Here is a 6,297-nt window from a genome sequence, read left to right as displayed (position 1 = left end):
GTGGGGTTCCAGACAGCTCCTAGGAAGGAAGGAGCGCACATTCCTGGCACCAATTGGCCAATTCAATTTACTTCAACGGCATTAGCCTCTGTCAGAATATTCATGAGCAGGGGAATGAGGACCCGCGGCACAGGCAGGCGGCAGCCACTCGGGCTAAAGAAGGCGCGAGGGAGGGGAAGCGGACCGCGCGCCGTGCTCTGGGGACGGTGACCGCGACGAGCGGCTCTTCTCCTCGGCCGGGCGGAGCGCAGGGGACCGCGGAAGGGCGGGGCAGTGCATCGGCGGGGTTGGCGCTCCTGGCATCGCAGCTCAACTCCTGGCGACCGCGCGGAGACTTTGAGAAAGATCCGAAGGCAGAAAAGCTGTGACACTTTTGACGGAGGGGGTAGGGGGGTGGGGGGGCGGGGGCAGCGCCGAGAGCGGGGAGGAAGGGACCCAGCGGGACACGGCTGCCTGCTGGGGGAGGCAGCGATGTGAGCCGGACGTCTGCCCCGGAGGAGTCTGGACCGAACGTCCCCGGAGAGTCGCGGGCCTGCCAGGTAAAGGGGAGATCTCGGGTGGGGCCCCGCGCGTTTGTCCCTGGGCTCCGAGCGCAGGGCTGCGCAGGGCGCCGGAGCCCGTTCCCCCGGGAAGCCGCCCCGGGCGCCGCGCGCGGTCCGGCTCCGCGCCGCTCTCTGCCCGCAACTACCCGCCGCCGCGGCCAGCTTGCGAGCGGGTCTGAGTTGGACTTGCTCGTACTCTGGGGGGAAGGGGATGTGAAGGAGCTGCCTGGGCTGGGGAGCCGTTCTCTGAAAGCTAGAGCGCAGTGGAGCAGCCTGAGGGCGCGGCGCGCGAGCAGCCGCAGCTGAGCGCCCGGGTGACGGGGACCGGAGACCCAGGAGCGCGGCTCTCTGGGGCTCTTGACCCAGCCTTCGCCCTCGCTTGCCCCGGGGCGGCTGCGCCTCTCTCCAGCAGCGGGTGGGAGAGGGCTGGCCGCGTCCCCGGCTCCAGGATGCGCGCCGGGGACGGGGACCAGAGACCTAGGCTCCAGGGAGGATCGGGCGCCCGCGGGGCTGGTCCCAGTCCGCACCCACGCCCGAGTTCGTCCGTGGGAGGAGAACGTGGTGGTGACTCCTCGCGTCCCCGCCACCTGCCGGACATCGCCAACTCCTCGGATTTCCTGTCTCCGGGCCCTGACACTCCCAGGGAAAGCTCTGAATTGCGCGCGAGTTGTTTGGGCTTTGCTCCTTGTAGTTGCTGTGGAGGGAGAGCCGGGGGTGAGGGGGCGGCGAGGGGTCAGATGGGGTGAAAGTTTCAGATTTGTAGAGGAAACGCTCTCGCGGAGCTGCAACGTGCCCTTAGCAACAGGGAGAGACTGTGGGCTGGACTTACGCCGAAGCAAAAGCCTCTGCCTGGCTATCCACCTCGCGGCGGGGGGTGGGGGTGGGGGTGGGGGTGGAAGCTGGAACCTGGAGGGCAGCCCGGAGGCAGCGCCAGAGCTGGGTTTTTTTTCTGCTAAGACCAGGCAGAGAGTCAAAGGGCTAGCAGCAGAGCGTTGGGGGGTTGGTCGCCTAGTAGATTCGGAGTGTACCGTGCCATTATTATTGCCCTTATTATTACTATTATTAATGCTGTTGTTACTGGCACAAATACCAGGAAGGATTTTTTTCTTCTGATTGTTATAGGTCGCCTGGAAACTAAGTCTGCCCCTCCCCCCCAAAAATGTCCCTTGACCCCACTCTAATCTCTGATGCTCCTCTCCACCAAGGAAAATTACTCCTCAGAGCTGTGGCGGAGCCAGGGACCCAGCTAAGGAATTGGATCTACCTAAGAACAACAGAAACAAAAAGTCGCAACTTCACAATGTGCTTGCACCAACGCTAAAGATGAATGTTATATTTCTATGGGCTCACCTTCCTCAGCCTCATCTGGCTCCGGAACGGTGGAGGTATTGCCAGTCTCGAACCTATACTTGACCCAGCTTTTTCTTTTCATGTATTTATACAATCTGGAAATTCATTTTTCTCTTGTCGTGACCCTCGCAATCCCACTGGGCATGTTACCTGGCAGGGGCAGACTCCAGTTCCCAACGCCCGAGGCAGCCACAAGGGCACCTGCGGTCACCTCCTCTTGGCTTGGCCCTGGTCAGAGCTGCTCCAGGGTGCAGGCTTGGCCAGCTGATGACGCAGAAAACAGGGCAAGAGTGTGGGAGAACAGTGTGTCAGAGTTAAGCCAAGTACAGGAGATGAGGTCAAGCCTCCTTGCTGGCCACATCCCTTCCTGCCAGAGAAAAGAGAGAGACAAATGAAGAGCAAATGGGAAGTAGTTTAAATTGGAACCAAGCTCTCAGAGTCTACTTTCGGCTGTTGCCATTGACTTTGGTATGACCTTTTCTTGCCAGTGCTTCTGATTTTCCCTATTTGCCAATGCACGAGCAGCCGTGCCTTTCTAATAGGACAGTTGTGGTGGTGAGATGATTTAATTGTGTATCCCAAAAATGCTTTGAGCATCCTGGGAAAGGACAGTCTATAAAATATTCAATTTTAATGTTTTGTGGAAAGTTTGCTAAACTGCAGGTTACGGAGATACATTTTTAGCATGTGTGCCATGTGGCAGTGTAAAATTAAAATAGAAAAGGAAAGTACAAACATAAAAATGACAGCATTCTTGACTTTCTTGTGCATACTTGTAGAAAAATTATCTTTCATTTGCGGAAAGTTGCCCGGGAATTTAATCAGTGTTTATACTACTGAAACGCCCCCTTCTACCTTTCTCCCCAGTAAAATTTTATGACCCAGTTCTCACAGGAAAGGCAATGGGAATGTAGTAAGTGCTGGGGGCTGAGAGGCAGGATGGAAGGGTTGTTAGGGGAACCATCACATAGGATTTGGAGACTGGAATGGGAAGAAAGATGCTATCATCCTTGCAGAGCAGGGAAATGTTCTGGAAAAAAACAGTTGAGCAGTATAGGGCAATAGACCCAGCACCGGCTGTTGTCTGCCCTCTATTTCAGGACTAGAACTTGATCAGATGTTCCAAAGAGGGCTAACCAAGGTGTTTTGCCCTCCTCCCTTTGGTAAAGGTATTGCCTTGCTCTTATCTTTCGATGGCTGTTAACTTCTCTCTCCCTGCCTGTACAGTGCAATAGTTTCCCTTGCCTTTTCAAAAAGATTCAGATGTACTCTCTTAGTCCCTTATATATTTGTAAATATTCCCCAAGGTCTGAAGCTTCTCAGAGACGTGCAGCTGTTAGCAAATTTAAGTACATAGCTGGAAGTAATCAAGAGAGCCACTGAAAAGTGGGTATGTTTTCCCCTGGTGGAGAAGTTATTGAATGCCTTTTGAGCTAGAAAATTAGCAGTTTAGAAAAGCAGGAGGGATTTCCTTGACTTCCCTCTACTCATAAACCAGCAGTTGTATTTTTCTTTCCCTCATAGTAGTGAGCACTGTTTGGTTAAGCATTTTCTACAGTTTGGGACTTAAAATGGAGTTCTGCCTGATGGTGTTCTATGGAGAGAGGAAAAATGTAAAGAGATACGGAAGGAAGAGCTGCAGTAGCTAGAACATAAATCAGCCAGAATATATGGGGGGATGATGAGAATAGGTCTTTTCAACCTTAAAAAAATGTCCACTTTGGAAGAAAAAGAAGTCTGATTATTGGCAACCAAGGCTGAAACCAAGGCAGCTGATGCCGAGAGGAGCCAAAGGGCAGTTCTTCTTAGTTTAGAAACAGCAAGACAGCCTCTGCCAAAGATTGCTGTAAACACAGAATAAAGATTTCATTGTGGGCTGGTGTGACTAGAATAATTAGACAGTTAATTGTTCATTCTGATCTGGTTGTGTTGTAATCAGTAGGACAGAGCAGCGAAAATAAGAGCAAGGGAGAAATGGAAAAGTAACACATCACTTTTATCTTCACTTGTTTTACTCTGATGGTATTTAGGAAAATCCTGACTAGTTTTATTTTTTTTTTTTAAGTATATTCATATCCACAGAACACTGAGAACACTGGCGATCTAAGATCCCTTGCTGCCATTTTTCCCACTCCAGGTTCTACTCTGGTTATGGACAAAATTTCTCATCTTCTAAAATCAGCACGGGAAACTACAGTGGGAATGAGTGCATTAGGTAACTCCAGTGTTAATTAATAGATTTATTATGTGCAAACCTTAGTGTCAGCTCAATCAAAATATATGCAAATAGCACTAGATTTTTGTGCTTCTCCAACACTTTTTTCATAGACATATAAAGTTTAAGAAGTAAATATTCCATTTTTGATGTTTAATTATATTCTATTGTGAAATAAATTGCGTAGTGATTAATCTTTCACATTTAATTGAAGAAACAGCCTCCTCTGTATTTTCATACTAATTTAGAGACAAAAGAAAATGTATTTTAAGTGATAAAGGCTGAGCATCTACAGTTATTACAGGCAATAGACTGTGACTTACTGTTATTTACTAAAAGATGGCACTGTCATAAATCCCTTCTGAAATGACTTCTACAATGAAGAAATGAGCAAGGGAATAGAGAGCATTAAGTACCTGGTGTCTGGGGTGGAGGAAAGGAAGAACCATGTATTCATTAAGTTCAAACCCTCCCTGAATCCCAATATTGACATAGAATATGGAGCAAATTCTCTTTATTTGAATTTTAAAAAGGAACATTTTTAAGTGTCGACATTAAGTATAATTGTTCTGGGAATAAACGCACTATGTTACAAAGAAAGCATAATAAATTACATAAGGTCATAAAGTCTCAATAGAGAGAAATACTTAGTTTCTCCAAGATATATTCATTTTGTCTCAGTTTAAGAGGTACAAAACTGTCCTTACTAACCTTTAGTTTCTTTTATCCATCATGAATCAAAAGGGATTGCAAAGGAAGAAAACTTACTGAAATGTTAGAAAAGCATAAGTGGTACAAAATTACGGAACTATCGAGTTTTCCGAAGACAAAATTCTACTTTACAAAATGCACTGTCTACAGCAATTAAAAATAGAAAATCATATTGCCACATTAAATTATGGAAACAATCCATTTTAAAGAGAAATTTAGCCTTTTCTCATTTAATTGCTATTCATGGTTTGCTAAATAGATTTTCAGAATAAACTGCCAATCTCCTGCTAACCAGGACTGTCTAGTTAAGAATATTCCTAATTACATATGGATTAACTTAATTTTAGAACCCTAAGAATATTCAAATCAAAGCATCACTCAAGTGCAGTGCAAAACAGATATGGTCCAATTTGCCTCAAGGTATATATAATTTTTTTTTAAGTTTAAGGAATCATAAAAGAACAAACATTTGGTGTGGGAGTACATCAATGAATAACTACAATAAAAGAGTAAGGGAAGCTATAAACTGTTAGATCTTTTAAATATATGCAAAGTAAAGTTATAGCAATACAGCTTATTTCTTCTTCCAAAGCAGTAAGGGCTGGTCATGCAAATACCATGCAAAGTTCAAATGTCAAAGACACGCACAGCATTGCCTGAAATGGGAGTATTTTTGCTATTTATAAGAATATTTGACAATCTGATCAAAAGTTTAAAATTTATTCCAACAAATGCCATGACCACGTTAAGAGTAAAGAGGTATCTTATATGGAAGAGATATTTCTTTATAGTTCCATAGTTCCTAGCTGGAATCTTACACATAGTAGATTCTCAATAAATATCTATTGATTTCATTTTTTATAAGGAAAATAAAATTGAATTAATGGAATTTTCAAGATAGATGAATTTATAATATATCAAATAGTTGAATGATCTTTGTTGCTTCAAATTCTTTCTCTAAACTGGCAAGATATGCCTGTGACCAGTAGTCATAATTACTGGCAATATTCTGGTCTGGGTATGAGGGAGGTAAAGAAAGAGGAAAAACTTAAAGGCTTTCCTCTTCTCTAGTTTCACCTAACCACTGAGTATGTTTATGTATATACCTAAGTTGATAAAAATGCACAGTTATCTCTTCATAGCAAAGATGGCACTCCACCAAATGGTTATTATTTACAAGAAGCCGTCACACAGATTCCACCTTTGAAGTACTATTAGACCTATTATGACTAAAAGGCTGCTATGGCCAACTAATTAAAGGGTAATTAATAAAATAATAATTTCATTCCAAGGCAATGGCTACCTCTGGTTGTCATAGAAGTTTGTTTGACATACGGCCAAATGGTCAAGCCCAACCATGCAACTGCAGCAGTGTTCAACCTCCCGCAGGAGGACAGAAACCTACAATGAAACTACTTCTGCCCAATATACTTACATTTATCTGCCCCTGCACCTGATTTATAACTAAAACAAGCTATG

At 45.4% G+C, this 6,297-nt stretch overlaps 1 protein-coding gene across 1 annotated transcript in view; it reads left to right on the top strand.

Annotated features, from left to right (window-relative positions):
* The first annotated feature begins 411 nt into the window (after positions 1-411).
* The window catches only part of CDH20 (cadherin 20), a 206,262-nt gene continuing 200,376 nt past the window's right edge, over positions 412-6,297 (top strand). The window contains exon 1 of the mRNA XM_067698919.1: positions 412-539. The gene's annotated coding sequence lies outside the window, so the exon portion shown is untranslated. The remainder of the gene's footprint in view (positions 540-6,297) is intronic.

The sequence above is a fragment of the Pseudorca crassidens genome, chromosome 12 (genome assembly GCF_039906515.1).
Source record: "Pseudorca crassidens isolate mPseCra1 chromosome 12, mPseCra1.hap1, whole genome shotgun sequence".
Classification (NCBI taxonomy): Eukaryota; Metazoa; Chordata; class Mammalia; order Artiodactyla; family Delphinidae; genus Pseudorca; species Pseudorca crassidens.
Note: the sequence above shows the minus strand (reverse complement) of the source record. Positions and strands in the feature narration are given on the sequence as shown.